This window comes from Corvus kubaryi, unplaced genomic scaffold (assembly GCF_017639235.1).
Source record: "Corvus kubaryi isolate FWS band 111438036 unplaced genomic scaffold, C.kubaryi_AGA036_p1.0 split3-73, whole genome shotgun sequence".
In the NCBI taxonomy this organism is placed as follows: Eukaryota; Metazoa; Chordata; class Aves; order Passeriformes; family Corvidae; genus Corvus; species Corvus kubaryi.
This window is the reverse complement of record NW_024582091.1, coordinates 26,777,067-26,792,865: the sequence shown is the minus strand read 5'-3', so window position 1 is coordinate 26,792,865 and position 15,799 is coordinate 26,777,067.

Here is a 15,799-nt window from a genome sequence, read left to right as displayed (position 1 = left end):
TCATCATTGCTACTTGTGGGCCAGGATTTTCAATACTCCCTACTGGGCTTGGTGGAGTTACTGAAATAAAATCCATCAAAGCCAGGGTTGGGTTTGGTCATTCCCAATAACTGGGTGTTAGTTCCAGACACACACCAGAGCTGGGGGTTCACCTTTTGGCCGGAAGGTTTTTGCATGTTGTCCTGTTTTGTTGTTCTTTGGGCATGGATGTTACAGAGACTCCTCTGTTTGAGTCAAACCTACTGTCTGTGTCTCTTCTTTCAAATAAATAAACAGATGGGTAAAAAGGAATAGGAACATTATATGACAACATATTGCCCTTGGCTCACCCTGTCTCACATGCTGTTTGCTCACTTGGGCTTTGGAAGGAAGCTGCCTTCTTCAAAACAACAGTGCTCCAAAATCACTGATGGATTTCACTGAGGTCTGCTTGCTATTGCTGCAACTTGGGCACACCAAGGCACAGACATCTCCCTGCTGGAAGTGCCGGGGTTTGTTGCCAGGCAGCAACAGCTCCTCAGATTAACCATGCTCAAAGGTATGGTGAAGTTCCCAGCTGGAAGCCTGAGGCCAGGAGCTTTGACGGTCACTGCAGAGGAATCCCACCCATCACCAATGCACTCTTGTGAGGTTCCTCTCTTCTCTGCTGGTCAGCTGCTCAGCTTTTGTAAATTTGGGCCATTTTTGCTTCTCTTCAAATTGAGTTTCAGACCCAAGTTGCACTCAAAAATGTTCCATAGCTCTCCTCTTGGAGCACCACCAACAACAGCACGTTCTCAATAAGCTGAGTAAGGAACTTCTCCCAAGGTGATGGGGGTACTTCCAATGGGACAGAAACTCATCTTGTCCTGCATACCCACTTCAGCAAGATCATGTGCAACACCCAAGGTCGCTGTTGGAGGGGTAGAAAGCTCCGTACAAGGGCAGCTATACTATGTTCCCCACAGTGTGCCACTGTTTCTATTTTAGCTGTGGTCTGCTTTCAAACTAATTCATAAAGCTTCTCTGAGCTATAACAGGCTACCTCATATATGAAGATATTTACAATGCAGGTTTAAGACTAGGTCCCATTTTCAAAACTAATTTATGAAGGTATATATACTATTTTCTTCTAACAGGCCTTAAACACAGAAAAGATGCCACAAAGTGCTTGTATTCCTAAGCACACATCTCTGAAATGTTCCATCTTTCTGTGACTACCAACCTTGTGAAACTAGAAATTCTCAGAATTCTTTAAGTTGAATATTTGTCATCAGAGAAAGCCTGAGTTTCTGGTTGACAGATCATTTAAAAATATCTGTACACACACACTGAACGGGTTCAGTCTGTGCTCTGCCTAGCTCTCTGGGGCAGGCTCTGTGCAATCAATCCAGAAAGGCACAGGCTGCAAAAAGCAGGCCAAAGCGGAGGGAGAGACAGGAATAAAAATGAAGACAAATTGGGGACCCACCGAGCAAGGCAAAGAAGCACAACTGTGCTGAGCTAACTTATTACACGCTGGAGTTGGCCAATTCTGCACACAGTGCAGCGGCTCTGCTTTCTTCAGTTTGATGCTGAATTCACTGTGACAGAATAAACTCAGATCAGCCCAAGCCGTATTTGCAAATCAGCTTTTCTCCTCATAGTCCATCTCTGTGGGCACCCCAACGCTGGCAGCTCCAGCCTCCCCTACCTTCCTCCCCCACAGCTGGGCTGCTTTGCAGAGCAGGCAGAGAGCTGCTCCTCAGGGAGAAGCGCCGTCAGGATAAATATTTGAGCAGGGCAGCTAATCCTGCATGTCAGGAGACATGTGAATGTCCACCGAGGCTTGTTCGGTTCTCAAAGGGTTTCCATTGTTAGTTATAGGAGGAAATAGTAAAGCAGCTTCCCAAACTCCTGGGCTGTTTACACATGTAGTTTGTGTGCCAGCTAAAAAACATTCCTGATGGAAATGAAAATAAGGTCCCAGCCAATGTCCTACCCAAACCTTCCTTGAGGGTAAGGCATGGGAGAGACACAAAAAAAGAGTTGTATTTTTTCCCAAGCCACCAGTTGGGGATTTATTAAAATTTTATTTCATTCCCAATACATACTTTATTAACCTTTAAAAAAAAGAAATCCACATAAATACTGGGCATTCACATTGCTATCTCCAAATTTATTTTGGCACAAAGTCATCCAAAAGACAAACTCATCTCTTTGGTCTACAGGAAAAGTATATGATGCTCTCTACAGACATAAATTGTACACATAAACTGTAGGGCACTGGCTGGATCTGGTGCCCATTTTTCATGTCAAGTGTCTCAGGAAGTGAAACAGCCCCAGAGAGGGGAAGGAAGGCTGCACCTGCTCCTCTCCTTCCTGTTGGTGGCATCACCTCCACTTCTTTCTCCTCATAAGTGAAGAAGGTCACCACCACATCCCTCCTCCCGCATACAAGGAAGCTGCTCCTAGTTTCAGGGCTGAAAGGATTTATCCCTTCATTGGATAGATAAGTTAAAAATAGCCGAAGCTGGGGAACTGGTGGTGGAAATTCCAAAGAGCAAACGCTGGGCGGGCACAGCAGATCTGGCCAAGGTCCAGGGTTCACAAAGATCGTAATAGCCCATGTTCAGGTTCTTGTAAGGGAAGATTTTGGAAAGGGCATAAGAGAGTTCTTGTCCCAGCCCTCAGGCTATGTCTTTCAGGGTCTACAAAGCAATGAAGTATCCAAGAGAAAAAAAATCCAAACATCATTATGACAAGGGTATGGAGAATAGTGTGAAATTTCTTTATTTTTCTACTTAAGAATCTCACCTCAGTATATTTGTATGAAAGTGCAAAACCTACAGGAAACTCAGTTTAAACATTCATGCTTGGTTTATTTTCATTTTCCTTTAGAGCATCAAAACAAGCATCAAAACCTACAAAACATCCAATCAAAACCCTACATCAACTCAAACTCTCCAGAGGGCTTGCAAGCTTGCCCTGCTTGCAGGAAAATGTGGCTGAGTTGTGTTGGGTTGACCCCCTCAACAATTCAGTTGTACAGTTACTCTTCTTCTTGCATGCCTACAGCAGAATTCCCTGTAAATCATCAGAGGAAAGGCAAACAAACACTTCTGTTGCACAACTGTGTCCATTTATTTTATCCCAATGCTTTGGTCCAAATAACGTGTTCACCATCACCACCAGGATGAAAGAGAAGAGATGGCAGGAAGGAATCAGCAGGTGAGCTCTCCAAACACTCTGATTTGCCATGTGGGTGGAAGGGAAGGACAGACAGAAAACCAGGAAGGGGTTACGGCAGAAGTCTCCTAGTGAATGATTGCACCTGAATCAGGCATCTCCAATCCAGAAAAGCCCACAGGACAGTTCAAACATAAACAAGTGAATAATGTGTCTGGGATCCAAGGCTTTCAGTAGTATTTTGCCTAAAGGATTATTTCATTTGCATTTTCTATAAATGAGTCATGACCTATTGATAGCTACAAAACTCTCCATATTTATTCTGCAAAAGTTGTACCTCAGAGATGTCACCTTATGGTTTTTTGCCTCATTAAAATTCTGGCTCCCCACATGGTGGGAGACATGGTGCTGACTCCAAGTGGGACAATGCAGTGGCAAAAAGCAAAACCAGGGAAATCTAAGCGGGAGAGAGAAACAGAAGGTTTAGTGCTGCTGGAGCCAGATTATTCACGAGACTGGTGTCCCCTATTCACTGCTCTGGTCTTCTGCCTAGGAGACCTCAGACAGGGCTGAGGGGTGCAGGCACTGCACCTAACACCTCTCCCTCCCTCTCCTGCTGACCAGTTGCCAGAGGGAGAATACCCTGGAGTACCTGGGCAAACCAGGCATGGCCCTGCACTGCAAAGCTAATTAGGAAAAAGGAAGAAAACCTTCCCAATGCAATTTAAAGCAAGAAAGATATTAGGGTTTTCTTTTATGTATTCTCAATAATGCATCTCTTCCTCCAGCCCCTGCCTTTTTAAATCTTTCAGGCCACCTTAAATTCACTGGAGAAATGCTCAGTCTTGCATTAGGTACAGCCCTGCCATCTGTCAGATTTTTTTTTAATTAAACGCTTGTTTAATATCAGGGAGAAAAATTACAGCAGTGGCTTGGTTTTTTATTTCAGTCCAATACATGTTTGCTCTCCTAAATGAGTTCAGAAACAAGCAGCAACCCTGGCATTTCCTGGGGAATCCACTTCATCCAAGACCTCATCCAGACATCCCAAGGCTGGGCTCCTGCCTCAAATCCTGTCTCACCAAAACTGTAAACTAGCTTCAGTGACGGCAACATCCTGCTTCTGTGGGCATCTTTATGCATGAAAAGGAAAAGGTTCATTTTAAGGGAAAAAGGTTGGGTTTTTTCTCATAAGACTAACAGGTCATGTATGTTTATCTACATTCCAGAGAGACTTTATGAGGGAAGACTACCAAGGCACCAAAAGACCCTTCAACCAAAAAAAAAAGAAGACACAGTAATGAGAACCTCAAGCCAGACAAATTCTTCTGTTTAACAGAATGAACTATAACACAAAATGTGGAGGGATGTGGCAGTTCTCTGCCTTTTTTTAGGTGAGATTCCCCTAGGTGTCCTCCAACGGGGACAGGTACGCATCAGCTAGGAACCCTTTCTGTTTCTGGAGAACCACAGGTACTTTCATGGTGCAGTTTACATCTTCAAATGGACACTTCATCTTCAGGCTGAAATGAATTGCTCTGTTTGAGTACCTCTGTACCTTTTTGTCTCTGGTCACCATGCTGGGATCTTGGGCTGACATCTGATGAGACAAGTGTGTGTTTTCTGTCTAGGCATCTCTCTGGCACAACTACTTGAATGAAACGAGTAATTATTCCCGAAGCTTAGGTGACAAGGTACAGTGTAAAACTTGATGCTTAGACATGCTCAGGTGACCTCACAGTCCCTTCCAGCCTTCTCTCTGAGTTTCTGAGGCTGGCACCAGAGCCATAAGCATGGTGCAGCCTGCTATAGGGTTGGCATAGGCAGTCAGGACCAGCCCATGATCCAGATTACTTGGAAAAGTGGTTTTGGTTCTTTGGCAGTGAGAGGGGATGCCCCTTTGGCAGCGCCCAGGGTGAAGTCACAGGAGAAATCAGCCACAGCTACCCAGCGAGCACTGACTCAGCATCTCAGCCCAGCACAGCACCCTCCACCAGCTTCTTCCTTTCAATATGAAGAGGGCTTCAACAAAAAACTTAAGAGAGATTCACCAGAGAACCTCTGAGCATGGAGGATTCATTCATTGTCACTGTTCTGATTCAAGCCTATGAAGATTTTGAATATGCTCACATTACTCATTCACTCTGAACAGAAGAAATGAGCATTCTGGCTTCCATATACTTAAGCTACATTCAACAGAAAAGAAGCCCCAGGTGGTTTTTTTGAGGGACCCAGGTAAGGTTAGATAAACTGGCGACTGGCTCTTTTTTTCTTACGAAACTATGAAAGGTGGGATTTAGAAACTGCTTATTTGAGATGCTGTTGCAACTGTGGAAAATGGCAGATGCTCCTTGAAGTATGCTGTTTGGAAGTAGGATATTTAGAACAGTTGGTGTATTTGTGGTGGGGAGCTTGCATTGTTCCTCCAATAATCTTGTCTGGTTTCACACTGTAACTCTTACTACTGTGTCAAAACAGGCAAATTTGTTCTCTGAAAGCCAGGAGGCAGATAAAGGAAACAGTTACAAATAATGCTGTAGGGTTTCTATACTGAAACAGAAACAGGAAAAAGCTCATATCTAATCTGCACTTAAGAGGTTTTCCCACCCTCCAGAAGATCTTTCCCACAACGGGCTCAGATTCATTCAAAACCTTTCAGGGGACTTAGTCCTGCCCCAACTGCAGATGGATCCTGACAAAAATGATGGAGAACCGAGACAAAAATGCTTCCCTAAGTCATGTATCCAATTCAAGGCAAGGTCGCAGTGTGCTGGGAGACAGCCTGGGGTGAACACGCATGGATGAGCGACACTGCCTGACACCCAGCCTGTTACGACAGCAGCGAGGAGGTGACATTAAGTGAACCGCAGAACACGCGCTCCAGACCTTTGCCGTGGGCAAATGCACTCCCACAGACATAGCCCAGAGGATGTAACTGCAGTGGTACAGAAGGGTAAAGCTCAGCTGTCAATTAAAATCTCGGCAAAGTCTCACTTAGCATCCACGTTACTCATACACATGTATGGGCAGCCTGAACTTTGCCCAGACGGAGAGGAGGCTGGAGGGGAGGACGAAAAGACACACCAGTTCAGGCAGGGTGGTCGCACCATCTAAATTCAGCAGCTCACGTACGGATTGTAACATCCCAGCTCCATGCACAGCCCACATAGTCTTCAGGCATCTTCAAAGCATTGAACCAAGCTCAACCTTTCCTCAGTGATGCTGGACCTCCAGCTGCTCATACTTTTCCCAGACACAGTCAGGGCTCAGCATGGGTCTGGCACCTTTTGCAATAGTTAGGGTGGAAACATTGATCCAGTTTTGGGGGGAAGTGAATTTACTAGTACAGGTATGAGCAGTGCTGTGCCTGCAGCCCTCAGGGCCAGAAAATGGTCTCTGCTCTGTTTTATTATAGTGGAAAGACAGCCTCTGGGTCTAAAATGTACCTGGTCATTTTTCCATGTATATTTTGCTAAGAGGATCCAGAGTGCAGTTGCCTATTATGCATTATATCAGGAAATTACTATCATTAAAAACCATTTTATTCAATCAGTTTTAGAGTCATCTGGCAGCTGCCAACTTTTGTCTTCAACTGTACATTGAGAGAGACTGTGTCTACATGACTGTCAGCCCTATGTAGGTCTCTTGAAAATACCAAGTATACCTTCAAAACGTCTAGCTGGGGTCCTGCAAACAGACTTGCCGTGGCAGCATGGAAATCTGGCCCAGCAGGATATCTCTGCTTGCCTTTCCAAAGGTGACAAACCATTCAGAGCATCCAACGGATACTTCTTTAAAACAAACTGGGCTTAAAGAAAACCTAGTTTGTCCCTCTCTCTTAAAACATCAACCTGAGACCTAAAATCAGTAGTCACATGAGAAAAGGGGGAAGACAGTGGCATGAGAAGCCTGATAGGATCAGAGACCTGTGCAAGCCTGTTGTGAAATCAGAGCAAGTCCCCAGCAATGAGAAGACAGCTGCATCGCTGTCGGTGGCTGGAGCACCCCTCAGCACAGCAGTGCCTCCGTTCTCCCTTTGCCTTCTGCAGATGTTCTGTGATTACTGCTATTGAAAATACCTGCCTTTATTCTCCTTCATTCCTTTCTTTCTGACAGGATAAATTACTGCACTCAGAAAGTAAACAGCTTTTGCCGTTCTCCTGAATATCAGTGCTGCTATAAAATGTTTAGAAAAAATGTACACAATGCAGAAAATAATACTGAACACCAGTTGTTAGTATTTTCATTGTGCCATAGGAGTGCCTAATATTTAACTGCTATTACAAGCTGAGAGTGCCTTCCCTCCAGGACCCCAGGCCTCAGTTCTTCAAAGACTTCAGGATGTGCTTTCACCTGACCTGTGCAGTTGCACACAGAGACTATTTGATGTGCATAAAGGTTTGTGCCTAAGTATTTGTAGGGCTGGACCCTGACCTGATGAGAACAGAAAATTGGAGAAAACTATGAGGAGTAGCAGAGCAGTTCAATCTTGATTGGGCAAAATCAAAGCTGAGGCACTCAGCAGCACCAGAAGCCCTTTACGACTGGTAACTTCTGTCCCTTTGAGAGAGAAACCCCGGAGCTCTTCTTAAATCCTCAGACTAACTGAGTCTCGTCAAGGCCTGAGGGATACAAATATCACCAGCTCCATCAAGTTGCTCACATTATGTGTCCAGCTGTACAGTGATGAACACAGGGACGTAACAAAGGGAATCCTTCCTGATTTATGCCCTGTCACTTGACCTATAATTTAAAATCTCTGAGATCCCTACATCTTTATAGTCAACCTCACCCAACACAGAGCTTTATTTTGAGCCAGGTAGCTCCAGAACTGAGTGCAGACGCTTCCCATTGACCTACAGCATTTCTGTCTGCAGACTGTCCAGTCTGGATTTGAGGAATCCCCTTCTCCTGCATAAACAAGTCCCCAGCTTGCCTGCATCTGAAGTTCAACCACTTGACTGTCTTGATCCTTTTAAATAATGACACTTTGAGTCTTCTCTGAATGTATCCCAGACATTTATTTGTAGGCTATAAGGAGCTCCCACATTCATCGTCTCTTGTGCAGGCTACGGGACTTGTTGCATCTTCTTCTATACTTGCCTTCTCATTTTCTCCGTCAGCCTTTTTACCTTTTTTTTGTACTTTGGCTCACACCCAATCTCTGATGGAGTGAGGTCCCGCTAGTGTGAGTTCCAGGGAACAACACTGTGCTGGGTGAGAGCTCCCTTTGGCCCAGGCTCCCTCAGCCACCAATTCCCACAAGTGACTCCTTGTTCCCAGCATGGACCATGCACATCAGCAGCACAATAAAATAAGGGGGCAACTAAGCTGCAGCTTTTTTCCAGGTGCTGTATTTTTTCCTCTGAGAAAAGGGTGGGAGGGAAGGAAGGAGGAATAGAAATGTGTCTGGGTCATATTTTCCTCATTTGTGTTTTTATTACCCCTCCTTTTACTTAGGACATGTCAGTAATTTAGAAGCCCTCTAGTGAAGTGCTCTTGTTGACAGTCAGGGTCAGAGCAACGCACGTTGGAAAAACCATAACAGAACAAAAGCTTATACAGGTTTTCTACAAACTCAACTGCCATGCCTGGCCAAGACTAGCTGCTACCCAGCAGCCCAAAGCAGAAGTACCCCGTGGGATGGCCTGAGTGCCTCTGTCCCCATCGTCAACCACTGCCACCCTCAGCACAGGACAGCCTTGGCCAGAGGCAGCGCTTACAAAGGAGCTTCGTGGGTTGGGGGTTCCAGAATTACTGTTGATTAGGTAAGCCAGTCTTTCTTGAAATTGAGGGAGGAGTGACTGAAATGCAGGGTTAGTAAAAGAAAAGAAGGAGAAGCAACGAACCAGCCCAACATGGGTACTTGCATGCCCAGCAGCCACAAGGGAGGTTATTCAGGGGTGTCTCTCCACTGGCCATGGCCACTTGGAGATCAACGCTTTGACTTCCACTGTCTCCTGGTTTTGTCCAGGCTCTTGTAGACAGCTGTCTTGATGAGGCTGGCAGGAGAATAAAAGCCCATGTTCCTGAGGCTGCCTATTTTGTCTAAGTGTGGGTGGCAACACACACTGGTTCACAATCATTGTTCTCTTTTGCAGAGGGGCAGGAGGGGAGTTCAGGCTGAATTTTGTAGTGGGGAAAGACTGAATGTTTCACAGTCCACTTTGTGCCCTGCCAAGGTCTTATACGTGGAAGAAATCCTTTTTTCTGCAGAAAGTAGAATATCTGGTGGGAGATAGGAGAGAGTAATTGCACATCCAGCAGCAAGTCCAGCAGATCCTACATTTCTTGACACTTGGGTTATTAATGCCATTTTGGAAATGTCAAACAGAGCACTGTGGAGGAGAGTATATCCTGATAATCAGGAAAAAACCCACAGAAGATGTGAAAGCGGCTTTGCTGTGATATTCTTGGACGGCTACAGCTCTAAGAGGCAACCACTGAAGAATTCTTTTTATAGCAACAACAGCTCCAGTGTCACCTAATGGGGACTGAGAATTTGGGTCATAAGCTGGAGCTTTTGCAAAGGGACTTTTCCAAATGTGGCTCTGCTCTGTGCACTGCTGCATGCCGAGCATCGGCAGGTAGGAGAGGAAATGGCAGCGCTGGGGTGTCCGGGTAAACACCGCCCTCCCCACCTTCCCACTCTGAAGCATTGTGTCTCAGTAGCCAAAACTCCCAGAAGGTCAATTTTTCCTCTGCACCGCGAGACATCACGCGGGCAGTGTTAACACCACTCGGCCGGGAAGGCTCGCAGCAGGATTTGCAGGCGGAGCACTGCCCGCCTCGCCTAATGAAGAAGGACAGGACGGCTGACACGGACGGCGCCCTCCTGCGCTCCCTGCGGCGGAGGAAGCCTTTTTCTGAACACTTTCTTCTTAGGGAAAAGCTATTTAGCTGCTGCCTGAGCAACTGCTGGTTCACACCGTGAATCACAGAGGGTGAAAATGCTTTTTACAAGGGTAATGGTGGGAGTGTGCCGGCTCACAGGCTATTACTGCCGGGCAATGGGCCGCCCTTTCTCTGCCCACCTCCGGCCAGCCTATCGCTGTGCTTCTCATGCCTCCCGTCAGGAAAAGGCATCGAGCTGCAGCGCCGGAGGAGAGGGGACACAGCGCTGGGACGGGCAGGCGGTGCTGCAGTGTCCATGCGGAGGGTGCCCGTGGCACAAACCAGGGCTTCAGGCAGCTGCCAGTGCGAAGCAGGGAGCCAGGGCAATTTACAGAAGAGAAGTACATGCTGCCCTTGATTTAGCAGTTACTTTGTGCTGTCAGAGGGAAGCAGGGACTTGTTATGGTATTTGCCCCAGAGACATTCTTCCAAAAATTGAGTAAGTAAAGAGGAAGGCGTAAGCAAAATTTGTTGTGAGACAAGAAATATTAATAATGAATGGATGTTTTCCAGAATGGAAATAGGTTAGTAAAACATCTGACCAGTGGCAATTTGGGAAAAGATTTAGACAACCATGTGTTTATTTGGCTAAGAATAGAAATACATTTAATTTAAACACAGCTGTAATGTGCCACAGAAGCTACAGAGGAGTGTCTACAGTGACCGTCGCTGTGGTTTCAAAAGAAAATATTTTGAGACTTAGGAGATATTTTGTGATACAACACTCCTGGTTATCCCTGCGGGCTTTTGGAGGAGGGTCCTCTGTCATCCCTACTCCCAACAGCAGGGCAGAAAAGGTGGCTGCATTTCGGGAATCACATCAAACAGCACAATGTTGCAGAAAAATACACAGTAAAAAAAGCCCAATTTCTTTCATTTGAAAAATTTCACTCCATGACAGTACTGGGCCAAGGTATGACCTCTGATCAAAATGAAGGGGCAGCAGCCGGGTTAGATACCCCAACCCACCTTTTCATCTGGGGTTGCAGGACACCAGCTCTCTGCCACAAAAGAACAACAAAACTCCACAATTTGCCTGGAAAAACTAAAGATTTGGGCCCAGAGCCGTAATTCCTTTGAGCGTCAACTGAATATCCGTAACTGTCCCCAGCACAAGGAGCGATGCCATGTTAACATGCAGGGAAGAAAGATCACATCCTCCCAAATGTGAACTGATACTCCTAAATTAACACACTCAACACTCATGCCACAAACCTCAAAACTCATAAAGTTGTTTTGAAAAGCACATGATTTTTAAAAATGAACTTTTTTTATTGTTTTTCTGTTTACTCAGTCTCTAGACTTTTGGTCTCTGAGGTCAGCTCTGCAGCCAAAGGGCTGCAAACTTTTTCCAAAACTGAAAGCCAAGTTTGCCAAGGAATTGTTTAGTCACACAAACTGAGACTGTAAGGAAGAAACACCAAAGATCACAAGACTCCTGATAATTTTCTGGACTTGTCATCCCTCATGATTTGTCATGTAAGTTCTTCCCTCCTAATTAAAAGAATTTCTCAAATTTGGCAAAATTAATTGAATATACTATTAGCTAATTTATTTTTAGTTAGACCTAAGGGAAATTCCAATTATAGATGACAAAGTTCTACAGTGCATCTCCATCTTCTCCCTTCCCCTCAAGAAACTATTTCTGATGAGCCAAATCCTCCTAACACTTCCTACCTCCAGTACACCACTACCACTGCAGGCTGACTGGAGAGCTGCATACGACCAGTCTACAAACTAGGGTGACCCCAAGGACCTGAAGTCTGGGTCCTGGAGGTGTCTCTGGGTGATGGCAGCTCCCTCCACCAGCTCACACTTTGTAGAAAACCAGGCAGTACCCACTTTCCATAGCTGCAGTGTCTGCCTGTGCTGGTGCCCATGTGTGAATTTAAAAGAATTCTCTGGTGGCTTAATTGAATATTTGCTTAGGAAAAATGTCTTTGAAGGTAAACATTTCTTTGGAGACTGAAGGGTATTGCAGTTCTTTGGCCTCATGCTTCATTGTTATCCACTTCAATGGCTTTTAGACACCCTGGTATTTCTTAGTTGAAGCTCTCCTCATGGTGGAAGGAATTCGGAAGGAATTCGGAAGGAATTCGGAAGGAATTCGGAAGGAAGGAAGGAATTCGGAAGGAAGGAATTCGGAAGGAAGGAAGGAATTCGGAAGGAAGGAAGGAAGGAAGGAAGGAAGGAAGGAAGGAAGGAAGGAAGGAAGGAAGGAAGGAAGGAAAGAAGGAAGGAAGTTTCAGTGTCACGGTTTCCATGCACAGCTTAAGATGAGCTGTTAGCAGTAAAAGGTGTGTTTCCAAAGGAGTCTAACTAACCACACCAGAAACTGAAAATTTCCATGTGCATACATATACAGAACACTACTATGGATGTGTTGCACAGTATAGCTAAACTGTTAGTAGCTACTATACAGGTGAACAAAGAGGAGAAAGAAGAAAGGGGAAAAAAAAGAGAAAAAAACAGTAAAAAGAAGAAATGAGGTTGCTCTCCCAAATGCACATAATAATTACACTGGCTGGTTGCTGCGTGCCCCTCTACAGCCTCAAGGCCAACTTCACTGTCTGTCCAGAGGCAGAAAAGGCCAATGACTATCAGGAGGGTTGTCATTCTGCTGTGTGAAGTTTCTCTGTCCAGACTGAAAATGTCGTATTCAGTAGCCTTCATGAAAACTGGATGCTGCTGCTCTTATCTGGCCATCCTCAGCTCTAGGTTTTCAGACCACATTTTCATTTCCTTCACTGTAGAGCAAATCAGACCCTCCCACCACTTCAGCACCATAGCAAGTGACCTCAGGACTCTACAAACCCCTCAGGGCTGGTGAGAGCAACCCAGGTCCCCCAAGGGTGGCACCAGCATCCATCTCCGCCTGCAGTTAGTCCTTCGTGCTGAGGCTGTGCAGTGGGAAGCCAGAGCTTGGCCCCAGGGAATGTCACCATCTGCCCTTGACACCCCTACAAGGAGACTGCCTAGGGTAGCTCTTGACACAGTTCCTTCAACAGGCCAGGCTCCTCTCAGAGAGGCAGCAGTGGTGCTGGGTGTCCATCACCTGGCTGCAGGCACCTGTGGTGTCAGCAGCCAAATCACTCACACCAGGCAGAAAGAGGGCTTGAGGGCTGTGCTTCAGTGGAAACAGACCCCAAAAGCACTGTAGGGTGAAGTTTGTTGCCTTTTGAAGGGTCACCTGCAGACCTGGATCAGCATGGGCTGTTGCAGGCACAGCTTTTGCCAACCAGCTCCCCACAGCCAGCTCACCAGCTCCCAGCTGAGCGTACTGCCCCGAGGCCTGGAAAAAAGTTCCCCAAAGACTTAGTGATGGTCTCAGCAGCACTGCACAGCTGCTGAGTGTCTGGCACTGGGGAGACATGGTTTGCAGCTAAATGCTCTGCTGGTGCCTGCAGGACAGCGGTGACCCACTGGAGCTGCTGCTGAACCATTTCCTCTGACCCTACTGTGGGGTTTTATCTTCATGTACCACTGCAGTGACCAACAGATCCTGCCTGCTGGGACTTGGCTCCTCCACTGGGGAAGGCTCAGGGCTGTAATTTGTCAGGCCAGATGCAGCTGTCTGTAGGAGTTTTTTGGGGTTTTTTGCAGGTCTTCAATTGCAAACAAGGCAGATGCCTGTTCCAAATACACATCTAGGATACCCACCCTTCTTTTGCCCTCAGCGGATAAAAAATATTCTTTGGGTGCAATTTGCCTTCTCAGAAAGAGGGGTCTAAGTAAGTCAGATGACTCATATGCAAGAAGGATCTGCTCCTGTCCTTCAGCTAGAAGGGGCACATAGGGTGCCCAGGGCAGCAGTGGGCACCAGCCGTGTGTGGTCCCATGCAAGGAGCAGAGATGCTCCCCAATACCCCTCCTGGCTTCCAGGGAACCCCATCTTGGAACTGCAGAGAGATCTGCTTTCAACAGTGTGCAGCTTTTCCTCCTGTGAGTACCCTCACAGAGCACAGAGAATCCTGACTGTACAAACAAAAATGTGTATTTTTTTTATAAGCTCAGTGGCTATAGTAATCATCAGAACACACATCACCTTTTTATGTGTATCTCTCTCCTGGCAGTTCTTTATCAAGTACAATGTCTGCCTGGGTGAGATGCTGTCGCTTCTCTACTGCAGAGGGATGCATCTCTCACCATCTGAGCTCTCGTTTTCCCTGCATGCCCAGAAGATCTCGCCTAGCATGGAGAATAGCCAGACATCTGTGCTGTGTGCAGGGTAACAAGTGTCCTCTGTTTTCTCCCATGAGAATGATAAGGCTTTCACTGGATGTACTCAGAAAGAACAAACCTCTTGCTCTGCTATCAGATGTTCCCCCTTACGGAAAATGCAAGCCCCAGGAAATAGTTATGGCTCTACATAATTTCAGACAGGGCCTGGCCCCAGCCAGATTTTTAAAGCCCTGTTAAAAATAGATTTTCACTCCCCAATTTCATTTTCTATCCAATTTTCTCTCAGTGCTGCGCCACGCCCACGCTATTTCCTCCTTAAACTGAAATGCTTCCCACCACTGCTTCCTTTCAACACCCCTTGCCAGGCTTGTCATTTACTGTACATCTGCATTTTGCAAGCCACAGCCAGCAACCAAAAGGACCGAGCCTTTCATGTTTTGCTTAGCACCGGAGGGGGAGAAAGCAACATGTTGAAAGGTGGCACCATCAGCTGACAAGGCACCCCAAAATGGGATGGGTGTGAGGCTGAAGGAGTGGTGTGGGAATGCTCTGGTGGCTCTACAGTACTTAAGCACAGAAGGCACTGGGGCAGTCTGACACATGAAGGTTATTTAGGGCTAAGAGCCTTCTTAAAGTAAATGTTCTTCTGCAATCACCAAACTGAGAGAACAAGGTTCATAGTCAAGTCAGTACTGCAATTTGGAGAAGAGTCTTGAAATACAGTGTGAGCTAGATAAGTTGCAGAAATAGAAAGCAACCAAACTGAGATTTAAGAAGACAGATGTGAAATGCTATCCTATCTAAGGGAAACATCAGTTGCATGAACACAGAAAGTAGGAATGTTGCTTTTGTGCAGCACAGCCCAGCCTAAGACGAGAGCCATACAGCAGCACTGCATGTGTATTCCAAGCAGGAACATCACTCGTGTAAAACTAACAGGGGCTTTTCCTGAGGTAGACTGCCACAGGCATTCATCTGTGGGGCACCCTTCTGTCACACTTCTGTCACAACTGAGAAAAAAATGCAATGTTGGAGGACATTCTGAGAGAGGAATGAAAAAAAAAGTTTGAAATAATCTGACAATTGAAGAAGGTGAAACTAAATGTATTCAAAAGAGGTAGCGAGATATTCAAAGAGATCACTGAGATGTAGAAGATTATTTCTACAATTACACAGACCACATCCTTATCCATTTATTGGGGACAAAATAACAGGCAGAGGACAAACAGGGAAAACAAGGATGAAATTACATGTACTTTTAAGAAACTGTGCAGAATTTCCACACTTGATGGAAATAAGTGAGACATGCTATGTAGTCCAGGCAGGCATGTGGTCCTGGCTGCAGCTACTGTGGGCACACCACAGTTTCGTGCAGCAGCCCTGATGGCTCTTGCAGCTGCAGAGTGCTGCTGCACCACCTTGTGCTAGCCAGGCTCTCTCCTCCTCCCACCCACAGGAGCCTTGCCCCATTGCCCCTCTGATAACACTTCCCACACTTCATTCAGTGTAATTATCTTAATGAACATTTTCAACACAGATATCCTTAGAAGGATTTACTTGCTCAGAACTATATGCA